This window comes from Manis javanica, chromosome 2, assembly GCF_040802235.1.
Source record: "Manis javanica isolate MJ-LG chromosome 2, MJ_LKY, whole genome shotgun sequence".
In the NCBI taxonomy this organism is placed as follows: Eukaryota; Metazoa; Chordata; class Mammalia; order Pholidota; family Manidae; genus Manis; species Manis javanica.
The window spans coordinates 52,889,238-52,911,922 of NC_133157.1; the positions used below are offsets into that span (position 1 = coordinate 52,889,238).

Below are 22,685 nucleotides of genomic sequence, written 5' to 3' on the forward strand. Positions count from 1 at the left end.
CCAGAGACATTCAGAAATGTAGAGATCTTCCAACCTTCTTTGGATGCTCATCCTGTGTGGTCCACCCCATTGGCCATGAGTTACATGTGGCTATTTATATTAATATCCAAATTCAACCAGATGTAAAATTCAATTCCTCGGCCACACTGGCCACATTTCAGGTGGCTACAGTTTGAGAGAGTGCAGATTACAGAATATTTCTATCATTGTAGAATGTTCTACTGCAGTGGTAGGTGCAGAAATCTCCACACCCGCCTCAGCACTGGTGTGACAACCACCTACTCAGAGGTGGGTTCTAGTCATAACTACAGATTGGAATTGAGGGACATGGGCTGAGGTCAATGGGCTTTAAAAAAGAGAGAGAAGAAAAAAAAACAGGGAAGGGAAGCTGCAGGCCAGGAATTATCTAGAGGAGGAAGAGGACAAAGGGCAAAGATGTGACCCTGCAAAAAAAGGAAGAACATAGATAGAAACTGGATTTTGTGGGCTAGTCAGAGGTGCTGCAAAGGCAGTAATACTCGCTCTGTTAGGGGGTGTTAAATCACCCCTGTGGTTCACACCCGAAGTCATTAAGAAGAGATTCACTGGACAGGGCTTTGATAACCTAGAGCATGGCAGATCCGATGGTCTCAGGGAGGAAAGGGCAGGGTTAAGGAGCAGGGCCCCCAGTGTGGCAGAGGTCTGGGTGATGTGGGAACAGACAAGGTGGGCTAGGGACAGGGCCTGGCTTGTCCCGGCCTGGGTCTGACTCCCTGCTCTGCCCCTTCTGGCTGTGTGGTTTTGGACAAGTTACTCAGATTCCAGCTCTGAGAAGCATGGATGGAAATGTTTCTCCTGCAGTGTGGACATGTGCATTAGAGGGAATGTACTAGAGGCCCCAAGCACAGAGATGGTACCACATAAATTGCCACTCCCTGTAATAACTCAGGGTTCTAGCAGGAGGTTCACAGCAGGGTGGTGCAGGTGAGAAGGCGTTTCTGAGGCAGAACTCAGTCTAGCCATCTCGCACATATGCCATATCTGTCTTGACTCTAGCAGCATTTCTCTGCTGTCTTGTTTTCCATGTCGATAGATTCAGAATTGGCTCAAAGTGAATGAAGACATCTCCCCAGTTCTGACCTGCCCCAATACATTTTTCTATTTGCATCACCAGTTTATTGGATGAAAATCTGGTGCCAGTATTAGGCAACAACCAGTTCCTGGGTTGTTTTTTGTACCTTGCCTTTAGCCCTCGAGCTCTCGATTCACCTTCTGTGACCCCCTGGGCTACCTTAACTAGTATGCTAAACTGGCTTTCCCTTGCTTCATTAGCCTTCCCATGGTTAAAGACCTAGAAGCATTCTAGATCTGGGTGAAAGGTAGTTATTTGTAGTACTCTGTGCCATTTAAATTTTTCCATCAGCCTGTAGCTCAGAGGTGAGTCTAGTTATTGGATTGCATACATTATTTCAAATTTATTTAGAAAATTGTACATTATTTGGATAAGAAGTAATAGCAGAAGCCAGAAGTATTCCTATGTCCAGTCCTCCAAGGGTCAAATGATGCCTTTTTTCTTAATTAAAAAAAAATGTAATTACCTAAAAAGGTGAAGGAGAGAATTTTGTAATGTGAAAATAAATCAAGTTCTCAGGCAACCTTGTCACCCAGAGTCCAAGTGATGATATGCCACAGTGACACAAGGACTTTAAGATCCCTGTTAAATGGGTCAGGTTATTCACAAAATATTGTTCTTATTATCATTAAAATAACCAGTACATAAAGAATGTTCACCTGCATTTGGAACTTACAGCATACCACATAGCCTTTTCTATCTCAGCTGGTGAAACCATAAAGAGGTGGTTATTCTACAAAACAGCTTTTCACAGAAACAGAGTTCAATTTTAAGAAAATGACTATGAAGGGAAAATATCCTACTCTTTCCATAGCTCTGTTTTCCCACTGACCCTCCCACCCTGAGTCAAAAAAGGTCCTTCATCTTTCCTGAAAAGGCCTCAGGAGTTTCCAGGTTGTCCAAACAGACAATTGTCACTTGTTGTTTGATATGTAGCTTCTGCCATGGGGAGATCCACTGAGGGCGGCTCTTTGAGGACATAATAAATGTATAGAGAATCACACACAATGGTAAGATAACACTGAGATGGGATTGGTTGTAGGTTCTCCTGAGCCCTCACTTGGAAGTAATACCATTATCTGCAGATTAATACAGCTCTGCTTGTAAGTACACATGGCTCCAACGGTGTCTCTCCGTCACATCAAATGGGTCTCCCCTGTGCTAGACCTGAGACGCAGGCCTCTTTCTCTGTTACTGAGATTTTAGAAATTTTAATATCAGAGCCAAACTAAATAGAATCATAAGTACAAAGTGCTGCCCTGTTTCAAACTACACTCTGATTTCCCTCCTCTGTAAGGGCTTGGGGAGGGGGTGGATGTGGTGGGAGTATGGGTCCCTCTGATTAACAATCCCCATCCTATACTCATCTAATTTTTCTTCTTAAATGACTATGCCATAACCCACTTTTAGAAGATGATGACTTTTCATCTAGATGAATTTCATGGAATTTTATATGGTGTCAAGATGAAGTTGATTGGGGAAGTGGAGTGGTGAACATATTAAGTTTTAAAAATAGCTATATTTACTGAGTCCTAAAGAGGAATCAGACATTGTGATAAGCTCCTCATGTGCATTCCTTAATCACATGTTTATAATACCATTTCAAGGCACTTAGTATCCCCTTTAGGAAACTGAGCAAACAGTAGATAGAGAACTTACCTAGACAATAATGTTCATAAGGAACTGAGTCAGGGTCCCAACCAGACAAGCCCCATTAGGGTTGTTTAGGGTAACTAATCTAGGAGGTTAGACTGACTTTTTAATCTTTGCAACTGATCCTTACTAGTTAACATGTCAATTAGTTATTATTAAGATGATCACATAATTTGTCATCCATACTGGGACCCTTTTGAGAATGAAAGTGGGAGCTGTTAAAAATTATGCCAGGACCACAGGCTGTCCTAGAGAAATCTAGATGTGTAGTCAATTTAGTCATTAGGAACTTGGAACATGATTTTCTATAGGAACAATGTCACAAATGGGAGTTAGTGTCCTATGTCAATCCATCCTTCTCCTTTTCATAGGCCCCAAGCCACTGTTGCCATCACAAATAAATACTGAAGCAAAATGATTCATGCTCCATTGAATATACAATTTTCCTCCCCCACTGAAAACTCCTATTTTTTTTCCATTTTTAAAAATTGAAGTATAGATGATACACAACATTATATTGGTTTAAAAAACTATTTTAACAAAGAATCTTTTTTTTTAATGAAGCAGATATATGTGCTAGTTAAAAAAATTATTCAAAGGTGTTTACATTTTTTAAAAACACAAAATAATATGCACAATATATGGTAATTTGGATAAAATGAAAGGGTTTTTATGTACTTGCGTTGTGTGTGTATGTTAAGATTATGTGTGCTTATGCATGCAGAATACCTCTATGGACAATGTAAGAAACATTTCCTAATTGTTGCATCAGGGAGGGAAAGAATGTTGGAATATGGGATGAAAAGGAGACTTTGTTACACAGTATGTATTTTTGTTCAAATTGAATTTTTTGCCATGAGTATGTTTTATTTCTCAAGTGAGAAGAAAAACAAGATAAATAAACACCTTCCATTCAAGGAAGTTGTATCATAGCCAGTAGGGAAGCAATCTGATTAAAGTAATTGGTGCTGACTTTTGAATGACTAAGAGCTTTACCTCTTAAAAAATATTGACATTTTTAGAAGGGGGTCTGGGAAGTGAAGTGAATCTATAATTGGTGGAATTTTAAGTGGTGTAAAAGAGGGAATTGAAGAAATACAAGGGAGGGCAAAGTGGTCAACTCTGTAGGGAACAGTGTCTCATAAGTTGGTGCTACCCTTTACAGTTTCTTCCTTTTCTTTAATTATGAACCCACAAATTTTCTGAAATGTCCAGCTTTTTATGATGAAGAAAGTTTAAGCTCTAATAACAATGTGGAAACCAAAAGGACTGCAGATGATGCAACCATTTCTAAATATAATTTGTAGAGTATGCAGAATTTTTTGTTCTTGTGTGCACAAATACATTCAAGATTAAACGACAAAATTGTGGAGTACAGGATCAGTGGTATGCAAAAGTATTTAGTTTGGCCATGTGCTTTGCAACCATGAGATGCAAAACTGTTCTCAAGCTAGTGCCTTAAAGACTTAATTCAAACAGAAGTGATCAATAAGCCTTGGACAATGTATTGGCATTAAGCTTGTTTTATGTAAGTATGAAAGAGACTTCTAGTTTCCCATTCAATACCTATTCTTCCCTTATTAATAGTACCAGAACCCTGATTTCATTTGAGGCAGTGATTTTTCCTCCTAAAAGACTGTATCTCCCAGGCTCTCTTGCAGCTAGGTGTGGCCATGTGACAAAGGTTTGGCTAATAAATTGTAATTGAAAATGTGCTGAGGCACTTCCCACTCTAGGAGGAGTATCCTTTTTTGCTTTCCTCTTTGATGCTTCAAGAAAACATATGGTGACTAGAGGATCATCATGGCCTAAGGATGGAAGAACAGAGCTTTACCTCTGGAAAGAGCCTGGGTCCCTGATGACTTCAAGAAGTCACCATATGAATCCTAGAAAGCCAGGGGTAGGAAACCAGATAGCCACAGGTAGGGGTTCTTTTATATTAGAAACATAATATTTGTGTATTTACATAGGTTTGTATATGTTGTATTTTTAAGCCAATGTAGTCAAGTCTCTTTCATTGACAGCTAAATGCAATTCTGGACTGGCCAAACAAATTACTCCTCTCCTTTGGGAAAAAGAGTATCATGGAATAAAGTGAATGTGACATTCGTTCATCATCATTTCTAATCTGTGCACTTCACGGTGCCTGCTTTTTGTTTTCATTTTGATTAATTCAATTTTTAAAAAGACATCCCATCTTTTAGAACACCCCAGGGGCCGAGTCTTCAGTTCCTTGTGCTCCAGAAAAGTTTCTACACATTATGAACAACCCATCTTTCAACTTGCAAAAACCTCAATTAATAATCAGTTTGCTCACAAGGTGACTCTAGGGGACATTTACTCAGACACCGTGACTGTCACCATAGTTGTTGGAACTGAAGTTACATACACAGATGAACTATTTTCACTTGTTTATTTTCTTTGTAGGGGTGTCTCATTTAAAACAAATCCATTGTAAGTCTCCGGGCCCAGATGTAGGCTGTGTTATGGATATCCTTTGAATCTTCTTTCTTCTTTTCTCTAGGAAAGAGGGGAGGTAAAAGCTTGAATAAAAAAAAAAATTAAAAAACAAAGAAAGAGAAAAGGAAACAAAATAAAAACCATATTTTTAACACAAGGATTTTTGAAAGCTTTGGAAAATGTATTCACTCACATAAGGCCCCAAACTGTTTTAAACATATTTTACTATAATTTTTCCTTCAAAATTCTGACATGCAAAGTTGAACAGGCCTCTTTCAGTGTACAACCCTGGGACACTGAGAAATAAAAAGAACAGTATTCCAACTAATGCATACTCAGTGGGAACCATAATATCGCATAATTGCTTGAAATCCACAGGCTGATCCGATGTCATCTTCAGAAATATGCAAGTTTCCTTTTGTTTTCTGACTTAGAGATATTTCTTTGCTTTAGGGCTTAACCCTTCAGTTACTCCCCATATTTACTGAAACATGATTAAAAGTGAGTGCAGTGTTGTCCTTTCTAAACTCACCCCAAATGTTAGGTAGGATTCCCCAAATCTGCCAACTTTACTTCTAACAGAACACAAAATATGTATTTAACTTTACTAGTGAACCTCAAGTATTCCTTTTTACCCATTTCCTTTTCTACCTGTTTCTACACACACACACACACACACACACACACACACACACACACACACACACACAGCCCTTTAAATTTCCACAAGAAATTTTAAAGAAAAAAGAGTTGCTATTTCAGAGCATGTAATGACATGTTTAAAAGTTCATCTACTTCCCCCTTTAAAAAAAAGTCCTGGCAATGAGTCTAAAATAATAATTCAAAAAGATTTAGAGAAAAAAATGCTTAAGACTTCTTCCTCTATAACATTATAATCATAAATATACCACTGGTCTGGAAGTGATTACAGCAAGCTATGAGACAAATGATAGTCCTAAGCAGACACTGCCGACAATAGGCTCTATAAGAGGATTTGGAAAGGTAAGTTCTCAAATGGCTAACAAGAGATTCACGGCATTATGAAGAATTCCCAAATGTACATGTTCCGAGAATAAATTCTAAGTCCTGGGCCATAACTGATTGCATGAACTTATTACAGAATGTGTCTGCCTGTTCAAGGTGAACAAGCCTTTTGGTGTTCCAAGCGTTCTTCCACTCTTCTCCAGGTTTTCTCTTGCTTCTCAGTTGTCATTGTCCCTGACCTTCCAAACAGGACCCTGGAATGAAGAGGAGGAAGCACTATATAAACAGTTCCTTCTAGAAGCATGAGTCATTCCACAATCAGCTTCCCCACTCCCTACATAAGGATCACCCATTCATTTCTAAGCCTCTCTATTGCTTTCAGAAACCATTTCTTTGTTTTGTCTTTCCCTACACCTATTTTCCCAAAGGTAAAGAATTAACTTTTTCATTCTTTTCAAAGCATTTTAACAGTTGGGTTGGACATTCTGTTCATAGAACATCAAGAATTACATTTTGCTTGATAGTCTAGTATTAGAAGCAAAGGCTGGGCAACTCTAAGGGACACTGCAATGCCATTTTATAATTAAGCAGAGCACCCGCTGGACTGTATGTTACAACAGATGTTTCCTGGCCCCAGGTACTAAGCCAGCACATAGTAAAACTGCCCAGAGCCTCTCTCTGAGCCAAGATGGGTCAATGTCTGGAACAACTCCTGTCTAGTGTCTCTTACTGTAATTAGAGAATGAGGCTAGCTTTTGGTCATTAATTCCACTTGAAAAATAGCCATGGCTAAATTAAAAGAGAAAAAAAAGGAACATCATAGTGCTTTTAAAATTGAAAAGCCCAATAAGAAAATGGAGACAATTTATTGGTGATTTATTATTTCTAACAATGTTTTAGACCTTACATAAATTCTGTACAATGATTTGCAAAACTCTTCAGGATGATATGCAGAATTTTCACTCCATTTATAAAGTGGATAAAATTAGAGGCTCCTTATGCTGAGTCTGGAAAAGAGTTTATACATTGGTTAGTACTAGGAAATCAAACTCAGATGCTTTAGTGGCCAGTTGGTAAATAAACTAAGCAACCGAGGGCAAGACAAATCATTCTGCCTTTTCCATCTAGTTTTCTTTCATGTTCTTGTTTTCAATAAGAGACCTGGGTACCAGAATTTTCTCTCTACTCTGAGAAAACAATAGTTCAAGCAGGACTTACATGAGGGTAGTATGCACGTGAGATTAGCATTGTCCCCACCAATTGGTGCCTAGAAGTTGCTCTCAATCCACTAATTGATGCCCACCCCTGCCTTTTCTCCATTCAGCTCTTGGACCTCCCCATGATCCCGCAGCTGGGGAGAACAGGGCATCGCCAGGATGCTGTTCTAGAACAAAGGCATCCATTCTGATGGGTCAGTCTCCATGCCTTGGTAGTTAAATACATTTAATATCAACCAGTACAGTTACATTGACAAATAGCAACTTGTATTTTGCCTTTGTGTAGGGAGATGAGGGCAACAGAAAAAGATGAGGTCACTGGGGCCCTGGAGAGCCCATGCCCTGTTAAAGAGGATGGCTACTACAAACTGAGTAGGAATAGGGGACCCTTGTTGCCAGATCTTCCGTTTCTCAAGGGAAAATAAAAACCTACATTCTTTTATAAAACCTCCCAGGTAAATTGTCACCTCATTCAAACACTGTAAGGGGTAAACAACGTACCTCTATGGTCCAAATCTGGCCCTGATGCTCCATATTTGTGGCCTTTCCAATTCCTGGGACATAGAAGAGGATTAAAGTTTGAGTGACTTGCCCAAAAATCACTCAAGTGACTAGTAGCTGGGTCAGAACTAGAACCTAGAGCCCTGATTCCCACCCAGTGAGATCTGACTTCCTTTGAAATAGGTCCTGTAGACCCCTGAATATCCTTCAAGAAGAATCTGATCTGTAGACCTTATGGATCCTTGTACCCTAAGAAATGGGAACTTAGAAATTTTTAGTATTACAGTTCTTCACACTAGCATTTTCTCCTGCAAAAGAGAAGTAAAAATACTCTTTTCCAAATCAGAAATATAAAGATGGAAAAGATGACAAAAGTTCCAGAGATAACTGAGGCTTTATACAATGGTGAAAAAAGGTTGGTCCTCTGGCTGGTTGGAAATTACTTTTTAAACAAAGAAATCGGTAGAACTCCAAGGAGGGTTTTTAAACACCCTACAGTGAGGTTGACCATATCAGGGTAAGAAAGCATCCAAGTCTGAAAAACATCACTATTAGGAGTGATCTGATTTTACTAGATTTCCAATTTCACATGATCCTGAGACTAATCTACCCTTTTCATAGCTGTTCTTTACCTTTGTTATTAAGCAAGGTTGTGTCCAGAGCAAAGTCAAGGGTTCATAAAGTAGATTTGTTCACAGATTAACTCACATATACTGAGTTCCTACTGTGGGCTAGACCAAAATTCCCAAACATCCAATATTATCCCAACTTCTGCAGGATTTATCTCCCTTTTACCTTTTAGACTGTCATTTGCCTAATTTTTAAAAAACTGGTGTGCTCTTTCTCCTTAAACAAAAAAAAAACTTTGCTTACATGGGGATTGGGGCTATATCAATGATTTAAGTAATCCTTGACTTTAGGCTCCTACAAAAAGAACTCACTTTAATGAAAGTGTTAAACTGCTATGATGACTTCCTTGAGTCAGATGGGGGAGGTGGAAAGGACCTCACCCTAGATGGAGTATTAGGCTGAACCTTAAAGAATGAGCAGGATTTTTCAAGGCTAACAAGGAGGCTGCATTCTAGGCAGAGAAGTTCGAAGAGAGGCACAAAGTCCTAAAGTGTGTTGGGTGTTTGGGGAATAGAAAGTGGTTCAGTATAGCTAAAGCCAAGGACATATGAGTACAGAGGTGGGAAAATCTGACTGGGCTTGGTTTAAATACATTATTCACAGTAAGGGAGCACATCCTGAAGGTGAAGAAGCACCACCAAAGGTCTTAGGGCTGGAGAGTATCTGATATGCTCTGTGTTATAGGAAGATAATTTTGCCCTCAAAAGGCTGATGAGGGAAAGGACTGAAAGTAAGAAGGTCAATCAGGAGGCTGCCCAGACCCTTCAGATGAAAGACAGTCAAGTGCTGAATTACAGAGTAGCAGCTGAGTTACAAATAAAAAGTCAGACTTGAAAAACTTTTTTGAGGTAGGAACAATAAAATTTGGTGACCAGTTGCCTGAGGAAAATGGGAGGAGTAAAGACTGCATCCAAAATCTCTAACTTAAGTGCCTGGGTGGGTAAAGAGGCCACCCATCAAGATACAAGGGAAAGGAGGGTTTTGAAGGGTGAAGATGGAGAAGGGAGAGGGTAGGAGCTGGTTGATGAGTTCTAGCTTAGAGTTGTTAAGGCTGAAGTTCACCTCCAGAAGACTCTGGGAGGTGAACCTCACCAAGAAATTATTACTAACTAGAGCTGAACTCAAGAAGGTAAGAATGACTCAAGAATTAGCAAGGAGTTTTGCTGTCTCTCCTTCCACCACACTAGGTACAAGACGTAACACACATGTTCATCCCTCAATGTGCCCTTCCCGAAATTCATCTAATGAACTCCTTCTCATCTTTAAACACACACCCTAAGAGTCATTCCCTCTGAGGAGCCTTTCATTGCCTTTCCATTCTAGTCTTTGTGTCCCACAAGATTCTGTTCATTATGGAACCTGTCACACTAAATGACTTTTATTTGTTAACATGTTTATTTCTCTTGCTAGACTCTAAGCTCCTTGAAAGAATCCATATTATCCTCTACATCTTTGCATCTCTATACCCAGGAGAGCCGTAGCATATATAGTAGGAGCTCAATAAATACTGTTCCATTAAATAGAATTCAGTCGAGTTGTCATTATCCTGGTCATCAACCCATTGTCCGTGGGCTCTCACAGGAGTATAACCTGTTGGTAGGTGTTACATTTCATGCTAAACGTGATGGAAGGAGAGACAGCCAAACTCTTTGCTAATTCTGCCATGAAGAAAAGAGGGCCACTCTAAAATAGGAACGAAGGAAGAAAAGCCAGAGGAGTCACTCTGGGATGCCAGAGATTTGGATTTTAGTGCAGGCCAACCCACTTATCTTAGAGGGTTATGACAAATTTTCTGGGAAAAATAAAATAAATGAATAAAATTAAAATCTGTGGTCAGAAGGTTACAGAAGGGAAAGGCACACATTTCTGCTAAGGAATAGGAAGTGGTCTTGTCTTCCACAGCAGGGCTGTCTAATAAATCTGGAGAGTTTTATTGACTTCATAGGCGCAAAAATAACCACCCGGAGAAGACATCGGGTTTCACTTATTTTTTTGGAAAGTAATTTTTCACAGACGCGAGGTTAAAAGAAAGTGGTTGCACGGGCCTCGGCTGTGGTAATGTGTCTTCTGGTATGCGTAATGCAACTGGATCTCAGTTCTGGGACAATGCCCAGTTTTGGAGGTCTAAAGCCTCTGCTGAAAGCAATGAGGACAGAGTGATGCCAAAATTTTATGTATGCAACTGTAGATCGATTGTCTTAGTGCAAGGATAGACTTTGATCAAGAGCGTCTGGAAGGAGGGGTTTCATTAAATGCTGTTTTCAACCCTTAATTCTACAGCTTTTACATCTCCTTGTTCCTAAGTCTACCACAGACCCCAAATGGCCCTGACATGGAGAAGCCCCTCCCCAAACCCACGTCTGGCTCTCAGGTGGCGCAGTGACTGGCATGGGTGGAGTTCTTGGGTAGAAAAGACACCCAGTTTGGAAGGTTTTGTTCCTTACTTCCTGGTTTTCAGTCTCATGATAGACCATTCAAAGAGGAAAATAGTTGAAGTTGAAGCTCTGCCCCTCCTGTCTCATGTCTGTGATTCATTAGGAAAACTTGAAAATTTCCCCTACACAAAGATAAGCCTTTCCTAAGAAAAGATTTGATAAGAACGTATGTTTGTTGGAAGAGTTCATACTCTTGAAAATGTCTGGCCAAGAAAGAAAACTCAGCCAGTCTTACAAGGTTTAACTATTCATTTCTGAACTCTTTTCAGTTGTCCTCATAATCGTGGACGAGATGGCAACTAGGCAACAGTTCTAACATTTTACAACTCTCGTGTTCAGTTCTCGTGGTGAACCTGCAGGGACCTTCTCTGACAGAACAAGGGAAACTTTTTTCGCAAGGTTGATTTCTTCTGTAAATGAACATAAAGGCACATAGAGGAGCTGCGGTCTTGACCATCTTGTTGGTGAGTGGAGACACCTGGTGTATGGGAGGCTAGTTATCCTCAAAGCCGCCAGCCATCTCCATGAAAATGGACTGGAGTCTCAGAGTTAAGATTATTGGACAAGGAATCAGGAAAAGAACGAAACCAAAAACCACTCCATTTGAAATAATCACCTCATTTTACAGATGCCAAAAATAAATGGGTAGTTCTGAAATCCATTTTTTGGCAGCAGAATCGTTTTCAAAGGAAAAATCTTAAATAATAAATTAACACATATTAGTCAGCCCTCAGCATATGCAGGAGACTGGGCTAAGCACTTTGCATGGATAGTATTTAATCTTCACTACTGTAGGTACTGATATGGTGTCTATTTTATAGATGAGGAAAATAAGAGATCAACTTGCTCCAGGTAACACCATATATAACCCAGCATATGAATAGATCAGGCAGTGCTCTTACTAGGGTTGGAAGACCATGCACCTTTAACCCCTGCCTGCCTTACTTCTCCTCCAACTTCTTCCATCTCCCTGAGGCAACCCCAAGGCTTGGTGTAGCAGAGTTCCAAGATATTTTGACTGGATAAACCCCTGAAGTTTCTTCCCAGTCGGTTAATGCCCAACAATCCTTAATCTGGAGATGTAAACCATAGTAATCCTCAAAACACGCTCCTGAAGACTGGGTGTTGGCAAACCTTGCCTTTCTTTAATGGGCTGACTGAAAGTCGCTTTTCACATATCTTTAAAGAATAAAGTTTTCAAGTCACTTTGCTCCAGTAAACATAGGGATGAAATCAAGGACCTTTGCAGATGTAAATATTCTGATAATACAAGAGTAAATGTATCGTTTATGTTAAAACAGCTGTGCTGAAGTCAGGATGGATTTATATTTCTTTAATAATATAGGTATTAAATATTCTGTAACTAACACATTTACTTGTACATTCCACAGCACATTGTCTCTAATAAATCCATCTAGGTGCAAGCATCAGATGTTAGAATTTTCATCTCTCGCATTAGCTAGATATCTGTCTGGGTATCAGCTCACTCAGAACAGGGGGTTCATTGAAAAAGGGGGAGACTTTTGATATCCTTGTTAGCCTTCAAAGGCAAAAAGCTCCACAGACTGAAGCTTTTAACTCCTAACCCACATCAGACATCCTTAAATTGCATAATTTTAATGTTGCTAAAGGGGGTGGGGAAACAGTCTCCTTCCTCCAGTGTGGTTGGGGGTGTAAATCAGTATAAAATTATTGGAGGGCAATTTGGCAATACTATTAAAAATGAAATGCTCATGTCCTTTGACCCAATAATAATTCACCTTCTGGGAATTCATCATAGAGAAATACTCCTACAACTGCTCAAAAATGTAAGTGTAAAGGGATGTTTGCTAGAATATCTGTTATTGGGAAAACTGGAAAGAATTCAAAAGCACATTAACAGTCCTCTGGTTAAGGAAAGTAGGGTTGGGCCATAAGTCACAATACCATGGAGCCATTGAAAAGAAGATCAAAAAGATCACTTTTTACAAACTGGCATGGAGAGTGGTCTCTGAGATATTGCTAGGGGGAAAATAGTATGCTTCAAAGTTGAAGAATAATCCCATTTTTGTAAAATATTAAATGAAATTCTAATATATGCCATGAAAAAATGTTATCTGGTTTTCTCAGATGTATGGGATTATAGAAGATCTTTACCTTCAATGCTTAATGACTATAGTATTTCAAGTTACTGGTGTCTGTGTGTATCTCACACACACACACACAAATGTGTCTGTAGCTTGGTCCTTTGAGAGCCCTGTTAGGAAAGTGTGGAAGCCTAGTCTAAATCCATCAACTTTACTGGAAACCAAACTTAGCCAACATTGGAACAGTGATGCCATTTGACCAAAAAGAGGACCACACGTGGAATTCTGGCCTTGTGTCTATAAGCCATTGGAATAATTAGCTTGTTTCAAGGAGAAGCTAAAGAGAAGAAATTTAAATTGTGCCAATTTTTGAACTGTTGTTGTAGTTGAGAGGACATCTGAGGGCCAGAGACTCTAGTAAGAGGTCTTGTTTTTAACAGTGAGTTGCGAGGGGTGAGGGGGTGTTCATAAAAAATGAAGAGGAGTTTGTGTTTAATTTGTATATGTTTATCAACCTAAGATTTGTGAGATTTACCTAGCTTAGGGGCAGATCCCTGTTTGCGGGGAAGGTCTTTAGCTTTTATAATTAAGAGGACTCTTTTAATAAAAGGAATGCAAAATGACAAATACAAAATTGGGTTTCAGGGCTTGGGACAGGGCCCCTGAGGAGGAGGGGGCCCATAAGCTAAGCTTCGTTAGCCACTCAGCAATCTGCTTTGCTCTGACTCAAGAGTTCTTAAGCCGAAATAACGTGGGAGAGTAATAGAAATACCCTGCCAGAGAGGAGTTTCCATCTTACATGTGGTAATCACTAGAGGCAGCACCCTGAGCCCTGGGGGACTGTGTGATCTATGCTCTTTGGGGGATAGTCAAGTTTCTGAGGATATATAAGCTCCGGAGAACCTCTATTTGTTGCTGATGGCAGACACCCAGTTCTTGATGCTCATAAAACTATGGCAGTCAGTGTTGGAAAAGATTTATAAGGTCATCAATCTAGATTCAGGTCCAAGGCAGGACGGTTCACTATCGTAGTCATTCCAATTCTTTGTCCAGGCAGCTTGGAAAAGTCTCCCCGGCCTCCCTTTTAGAAGGTTGTTCTTTCCTCAGATTCTTGGGCAAATCTGAGGGATTTGATTAAAAGAAAAGAAAAAGCGTTTTAATGTTGGAGCCACAGAGCTACTTAATTATATCAGTTCACTTAGATTTCTATCAGTGTTATACACATGAAGAAAATAATTTAGTGTAAAGAAACTCTTGTAATCTCTGGCATAAAGGGAAGAAATCACTGATTTTTTTTCCCCCCGGTTGTTTGTATTTCAACTATGTTGGTGAGTATCTTTTTAGGTTTAGGGAAAAAAAGCAAACTTGTGTGGGTTCCCTTTAGTTCACATTAGCAGTAATGTGTAATACTTGAAAACTGCTTTTGTCAATAGCAAGTGGCTTCCTAATCACTTGAGTCTGTTTACACCTGTCTTTCGTAAACTTGAAGCATTCCCAGTTTTTATTTTAGGCTTCTCGGGGGCTATAAAAATGAGGAATCAGAAAGCTACCTTTTTGTTTCGTCGTGTTTTCCTGTAAGTCTACATTGGAAATGAGATACTAATCTGCCAAAAGATTTTGGGGGCTACCTTTTTTGTAGCAAAGAGGGGAGGATTGTTCTACACTAGTGGGAGAGTAAACTTGAATTATTATTCATTGATTAATGTATGCTATGTCCTTAGTGAGATCTCTTACTCCCTGTGCCTCACAAATGTGGGTGTGTGGTTTGCTTGTTTGTTCTTTATGTGTTTGATGGCTTTTTTAAAATTCAAGTATAGTTGATACATTGGTTTCAGGTGTACAGCATAGTGATTTTGCATTACAAAATGCTCATCATAGTGAATGTGCTTACCTTCTCCGATGATGGTTTATGGTTTTATTTTGGGCGGTGGGTTTGCCTTGAAAATACTTAATTCTCTTTTTGATAAATAATGCTACTAGCAAATATAAAGTGCTAAAAAATAATATGTTTGGATATTTGCATTTCAAAGTTCATTTCTATTTTAAGTCAATTAAAAGTGGGCATTAGTTTATTAATGCTAGTAATATCATTTTTAGTAAGGGGTTCTATTAGCAGCAAGCAACCTTCAGGTTGCTTTTTTTTTTTTAATTTCCAAAGATGGGCTCCCAGTTAATTAACTATCAAGAAACTGACTGTAAATGTTATCTGAGTTCAACTTTGCTGAGTTTAATTAGATTTAAAAACTTTGACTGGGAGTTCAACCAAAATGAAAAATGTTTGCAGAAGAGACAAAGGTGTTTGAAAGTAGAGGAAAGAGAGAGACTTATGGAGGACAAAATTAATTTTAAAATCCTTGAACTGAAAAAATGACAAGATAAAAATACTGCAGGTGAACAGATTTTTCCATTATTTTAGAAATGTTTGATATGGTTATGTCTGTCCCTGGGATTTTCTGTGAAATGATCCTTTCAGAAATATGCTTGTCCACACAAACAAATTACTAAGGTTAATGGAAAATGAAAATTCCTGAGAGGTACAAAATTACCAAAGGTACAGTGTCACTGAAAATCAGTATAAGATTATTTTCCCAGCCCAGGAACATTCAATTTGCCAAAATATTTTTTTATGATTTGTGAGTGTACTTCAATGTAATCTCATAAAGAAGTTGAAATATTCTCATTGTGCATTAAATTCTCTTTAGAAAAAATAATGAAATTATGTGCATTTAGTACTGTCCAGAAAAACGTGGACTATATAATGAAAAGCTAATACTGCTGGTGACCTCAATAATGTGGTCTATACTAAACTCCTTACTGGCAAATGAGTTGTAAGCTCTTAATATATGGATATCTGTCCTGAATAGAATGATTTAGACAGGGTTGGGCTCAATAAGTGTTTATAGAACAAATGAACATGATTGAATTCAGGGAGAGTTTAGATTGCTCACTGTTTGGCATATATTTTCCTGATCGTCTTTTTAGTTATGCCTGATTTAAATAGTAATCGATAGCAATGGTATATATTTACAACCTATCTGTGCAAATGAGCACTTTCAAATTTCTCTGAAAATTAACATGTCTATATTGGTTAAGAACTTGATTTAAAAAGAAAAGAAGTTAATTTTTTCACATAATAAAAAATTCCAGTGGTAGACTAGAACCAGCTTCTCAAATGTTGTTTGGATTCTTTCTATATCCCAACTTTACCACTTCCTGTGCTGTTTTCATTCTTAGGAAAATGAGGTGGCAAAGATGGAACCACTCAGCAGCCCCCAGAAGGAGAATGTTTCTTTTACAATTGAAGCTGGCCTCTGTTGTCCTAGCTTCTGTCACATGCCTGTCCTGGAACCATGTAATGTCCTGCAGTGGTGTGCTGGTGTGTTAGTTTCCTGTGGCTGCTATAACAAATTACCCCAAACTGCGTAGCTTAAAACAAGAGAAATTTATTCTTTCACATTTCTGGAGGCTGCTGATCCAAAATCAGGGTGTTGGGGCTGTGCTCCCTCCAGAGGCTCCAGGGGAGATTCTGCTTCCTGTCTTTTCCAGCTTCTGGTAGCTCCAGGCATTCCCTGGCTTGCGGCTCTGCATCTCTCCAAGCTCTGTCTCTGTGGCCATGTTGCCTCCTCCTCTTATCCATCTATCTCCTCTGTGTGTCTGTCAAATCTCCCTCTGCCTTGTCTTATAAGGACACACATGGTTGTATTTAAGGCCCACTGGGATAATCCAAGATGATGTCATCTCAATATCCTTAATTTAATTATAGCTGCAGAGACTCTTTTTCCAATAAGGTCATATTCACAAAATTGGACATGAACATCTTTTGGGAGGGGGGCCACCATTCAACCCACTACAGCTGGCAAAGGTTTAACTATCTCCTTGGCATTACATGGAGAAAACTATCATACAGCATTTGCCTAATTCTGTGTATAAATACCACCATGATGGCCCTCTTCAAGCTACCAAAAGGAAGTCACTGGACCTGGAGCCAGGGAGAGACGCACAGCAGCACACTCGTACACTGCTCCTAACATGCCCGCCGGGCAGATGGAAGCAACCTCGGCAGCACAGATCAGAGCAAAATGTACTCAGTTAGGAAATGATGAGTTTTAAGTGCCTATTAACTTTGTTTTGAATATAACTTATTTAATTATAATTGTGCATACTTTAAATGTTAATAGTGATTATATTTAACAACTGGTTCACAAAATTCTTGAAAATTCACCGGTTGGTTCAGATGAGTTTGGTCTGAGCAGCTCTAGCACACCACTGGATAGAATTTGCTGGTTGGTCAGTCCTGAGTTGTAGAGCCTAATGTGTAGGGTCAGTCGCATTCAAACCACATGAACTAAAAATGAGGTGGGTGGTTCCTTAAGCGGATATCTAGTGCTTAAGGGGAAATTGGGGAAGGGAATATTGGGAAGACAAAAACAACAAAGTCACTCTAGTATCATTTAAACATAGTTTAATGATTTCAGGTTAAAGGAAAAAATTTTCAGCCAAGTTCAAAGTGCTCATGGGTACAGTACTGCAGCTATGCATGGATCTGCAAATTAGACTGTCTCCACCTGAGGGAGAATTGGTATTTTTCACATTCTCATTTTAGTCCATAAAATCTGTTTTTAAGCCTGGATGCAGGTATCCCAAAGAGATCAGCTTCAGAAAGAGATATAAGCCAATGGTCCTTTTAAAAGTTTCATTTCTTTAAAATTTTTTGATAGCTTTATTGAAATATAATTTGTACACCATACAGTTCACCCATTTAAAGTGCAAAATTCAAAGTTTCATAGTTTTTCAAACTCTACCACAATTAATTTTAGAACATTTCATTACCCCAAAAAGAAATTCTATACCACTCTACTCTTATCTGCCAGCGCCCCCACTCTGATTCCCAACCCTTAGCAACCACTAGTCTGTTTTCTCTTTATAGATCTGCCTATTCTATGAGTATCATAGGAGTGGAATTATACAGTCCATGTTCCTTTGTGACGGCTTCTTTTACTTAGCATAACATTTTAAGGTTCATCACTGTAACTTTTATCAATAGTTCATGCCTTTTTACTGCCAAATAGAGTTCTGTTGTATGATATACTACATTTTGTTTATTCATTCATTAGCTAGTGGACATTTGGACTGTTTCCCCTTTTTGGCTATCATGAATAATGTTGCTGTGAACATTTGTGGACAAGTGTTTATGTGAACATTGTTTTCAATTCACTGAAACCAGTAGTATTTTAAGAGTTTTTAGCAAGTTTTCCTATTTTCCACATGTTTAGTGGAAATATCATTTAGGAATTAAATCAGAAATGCCACATATAGAATTTCAGTCCTCTTAAATATTGGGTCACCACCCCAATCCCTTGAGAATCCAGGGACTGGCCTGGCCCAAAGGAGTTCTGCTCCTGCACTCCAGGGAGGACAGAGGCGCTGTCTGTCGGGAGAAGGTAGGAGCTGGCTTGGGGTCCCCTGCGAAGGTGTGATTGGATTCCCCCTGCTGCACCTAAGATCTGGTCTCCTTGCAGTAGGCTCGCAGTGACCAGCCTGTCACAGTGCTCCTTCAGGGAGTCTCCCTGGGCAAGGTATAAAGAATAATAAAGATAAGGCCTTATTCTTTGACCTGGAAATCAGTCATGGGGCCTGGGAAACTTATAGGACAGAGGCGAAATTTTTAGTTTCCCTGACAGAGGCCAGTAGAGAATTTCATCTTCTCCCTTGCATAATGGAAGAATTCCTCAGCATATCCCACAGACCTGTGATGGATTAAAAAAAAAAAAGCTCTATACTAATTTATATAGCAACTTTCTTTCAAGAAAGTCACTGTCTCGAACAGTCTTTCACTCATTCCCCTGAGAGGCTTGGCATAAATGTGCATAAGAAATGATTTCTTTTAAAATTTACACTCTCCCGTTAGCCTGTGCTGGGCAGAAATAGAACTAGAAAAGCAGACCTCCTGACCGAACATTCCGCTATAATATTTTCAGCAAGCTTCTATAAATCTGTGCATATCCTTAAAAACAAGATCTCCCAGTAATAACCCATCGCTCTAGTCCCTGAGGACTGAGGTTCCTCTCACCAGGGACAAAAGTTTCCCTTCAAATAATAATCAACTGGTTTGGTGTGCACCATGGAAAGGCCTCTCCTCCTCGCATAGAATCAAGCCCACACATCCACCTTGAAGCAGGCAAGAGCTCACTCCTGCAGCTCAGCGCTCCTCACCCAGCCCAGCTGGGAGCACCTCCGGAATCCTGGGGATGGCTTGGCCCAAAGAACAGAGAGTCTTGCTCACAAACTTCAGTCAGGAAACTGGAGTCTAGTTAGCCCCTCTCACTATTGTAACTCGCTGTGTCCCTGCGTTGCTTTTACCTGGGACTGCACTGCCTCTCCGGTTCCATCTGGTCACTCCCGGGAACATGTTCATTCCAGTTTCCCAAAGCCCAACTCCAGCACATGGGTGGATGACTGCAATGGCATCCAGCATCAGCCATGTACGGTGCCCACCCAGCCCTCCACCCCAAACCAAACACTTGTTCCTCGTGTTGGGACTTGACGTATTCTTATATTTTGAAGTTCTCATTGCCCATCTCTGAGGGGAAAAAAAAAAAATCTGGGTCAGGGCCACACTAGCTCATGCAGAATATTAGGGACTCATACCTGGGTAGTATCTGTGCCTCTCCTCCTACACTTAGAAAACCACTGGGGGCCATAAATTCTTTCCCAGGGATTCTCAGTGAATAGGAAGTCTTAATCTAGTTAGCTACAAAAAGCTCCTACCAGTGTCCCATGCTGCATCCAACCTCAGGCATATTTTGTTTCAACCTCCTACTTTTAACCAGCACTTTGTTTTGTATTTGTGTTAGCCATCAGCACAGACTGGCTACATAGTTTGTGGGGCTCAGCGCAACATGAAAATGCAGGCCCCTTCCTCAAAATTTAAGAATTTCAAGATGGTGACAGCAGATCATTAAATCAAATGCAGAGTCTCTTCTTAGTAAGGGGTCCTGGGTGACTGCCCGTGTCCCATGTCCACGAGGCTAGCTCTGATGCCAGCATTCGAGAGGCAAAAGATTCTTAACCTCTCTTAAAAACTAAAAAAATTGGTGACTCTAGGCTGGCCTTCCCAAATTGAACACAATTGGCTGGTGCCAGGTTGCCACTTGGATTAGTTGGCAAGGCTACCATATCAAAGTACTACAGCATGAATCACTTAAGAAATTATTTTCTCACGACTCAGGAAGCTGAAAGTCTGAAATCAAGGTGTCAGGAGGATTGCTTTTTTTCCTAAGGTGTCACTCCCTGGCTTGCCTTCTCACTGTGTATTCACATGGGTCTGCCTCTGTACCTGCATCCTAATCTCTTCTTAAAAAGACTTCACCAGTTACACTGGGTTAGAGCCCACCCTAATGACCTGCTTTTACCCAAATAACATCTTTAAAGGCCCTGTCTCCAAATACAGTCACATTCTGAGGCACTGGGGGGTTAGGGCTTCAACATATGAATTTTGGAATTCACAATTCAGCCCATCACACAGCTGCTCACTTTGGAGAGGGCCAGTGCTCAGTCACTGCTCTAGTCCCTGGCCAACAATTGTCACTGGTCATCTCTCTGTGCTGCTGTTCTTCCTCTTTGCTCATCTCTCTCATATAGAGGGACCAGCTCATCCCCACAGAACATATGGAACAGTGACCCCATCCTTTATAGGACAATGGTTGCACATAACCGTCCACATCTGCAAAACTAAAATTGCTCCACAAGGATTCATTCCCGGGACTACCATCATTTTCTTAAAAACAAAAAAGCTGAAATGTACCCATTACATAGAGATAAGAGTGTGCGTGCAGTGCAGAAAGAGGAAACAGCCATAAGATATAACTGACTATTTATCTCGGAGATAAGGTTTGCAGGTTTTAGGGGAGGGAACTCTCAGCAATAACATCATTCTTCCCAGGGCTGATGCTACTTAAAGTCATATGACCATACAAGGGACAGCCTTAAATTTTAGTGGAATCCCAACCATATAGCCTTTTAGAGAGAGCCTGCTCCCAAATTGGTCTTTGTACCTATTTGTAGACATGTTAGCCAGATTATATCTGAGAACTCTGCTAATTCTGGGCAAGTTTTTGGTCTTGTGCCTGGAACTATTGAAGCATATATTCACACCTACCACATGTAACACTTAGTAGCATAATTTCCAGCACAACGCTTTAGTACTTTATTTTTAAAAGAAACAGAGCAGAGACTGAAGACCTGCTCACTTTGCTATTTTTGCAGGAGGCTCTATAAAAGGTGGAGGGATGGCTTCTGTACTGTAAAAAGGCATATTTTTAAAAGGAAAGTGGACACAAAACCTTTGCTCAGAATCAGGGAACTCGTGATGCTGAAACATAACATTTGCACCTCCATATAAATAGAAAGAATAATGTCAAATTTATAAGGTTCTGGGAAAACAGTGTAATGATTATCTAAGAAATACCAGTATTAAAGCTTGGAAAAGACCTTGAAAACATCTTACTCTAACCTGGTTGGTTTAATACAAGGAGGGAGGTTCTGAAAGTTCTAATGACTTGCCCCAGACCAGGGCTCCACCTAAAATACAGGTCTTTTCTTTCTGGCCGGGGACTTCTAAACAGGCATTGTCCTATTGGCCTAAATTACATGCAAAACAAAACAAAACCCGTTGTCTCTATGCCAGAGTCTCTATTTAGACTCCAGAGCTGAGAAGCAAAGGCTATTTCAACTTCAATTTCCTTAGCAAACAGAAGAAAAGGCATCTGACCCGTGGACTTTTCCAGCTGGTCCCTGGGTCTCCGCAGCAGCTAGCGGGTGCCCACCTCCAGTCTGACACCAGGGGGCGCAGCATCCTTTGTCCTGACACAGGCATTGAGGGCAGGATCTGAAAGCCGGCTGGGCCTTCAAGAAAACCTGATTTTCCCTCCTTTCGCGGTTTCTCGCTGGAACCAACCCGCTTCCCAGCGCTCTTCATTCATCTTAAAGCTGATTTCATCTTCCTCGGGAATGCTCAGATACTCCCTCTGTCCCGCCTCAGGTTTGTGTATATTGCAGGGTATTGCACATGTTTCTAGAAGGGCTTTTCAGGGACACCAGCCCCTCCCTCGCAGCGCCTCCTCCGCAAAGGCTCGGAGACTATGGCCACAGCCTCTCATTTGCTTTCCCTTGGAGAACCCGAGATTCAGGATGTTTCTAGAGATTCTTCCAGAATGAAGAAGCTTCAGGGACAGGACTAGCTTCCCAGAAAAATTCTCACACCCATTTTCTAAAATCCCTGCTTGCCCCTCAAAAAAATAATAAAAATAACAAGTGAAGTTTCTGCTTTCAGAACGATTGTGCTGCTCAGCATTTACTCTCACCCTCTTCCTGAAAGTCTAAGATCAGCCCTGGGGAGTGGACACCGACCCAAAGAGACAGGCTTCACCACCTTTTAGCCATACCATTTACCAGCCCACTGTGCACTTCAAACATGTTAGTGATTCCTTCTGCCCTCACCAGCTTGGTTCTCTGTGTTCTCCAGCAGAAAGAAATCCACTCCACATTTTCCCACGTGTTTGATTCCAAAGACTCAGTGTTCCCATCTTTCACAGATACATGAACATCCCCTTCCACTTAAGACACACTT

General features: G+C 40.2%; 2 protein-coding genes across 22 annotated transcripts in view; one reads left to right on the top strand and one right to left on the bottom strand.

The window, feature by feature from the left end:
* Nucleotides 1-22,685, top strand: part of NFIB (nuclear factor I B) — a 419,383-nt gene that overhangs the window by 142,036 nt on the left and 254,662 nt on the right. The gene's annotated exons all lie outside the window — the stretch shown is intronic.
* Nucleotides 5,164-22,685, bottom strand: part of LOC140847688 (uncharacterized) — a 52,933-nt gene continuing 35,411 nt past the window's right edge. For 3 of the 13 annotated variants that reach the window (XR_012127710.1, XR_012127711.1, XR_012127722.1), the window contains 5 exons: nt 13,961-14,178; nt 7,927-7,979; nt 7,116-7,215; nt 6,343-6,462; nt 5,167-5,307 (listed from right to left, as the gene is read on the bottom strand). The gene's annotated coding sequence lies outside the window, so the exon portion shown is untranslated. Of the gene's footprint in view, nt 5,308-6,342; nt 6,463-7,115; nt 7,216-7,926; nt 7,980-12,046; nt 14,179-22,685 lie in introns of those variants that run through there. The other 10 variants (XR_012127712.1, XR_012127713.1, XR_012127719.1 and 7 more) reach the window with 7 other exon arrangements.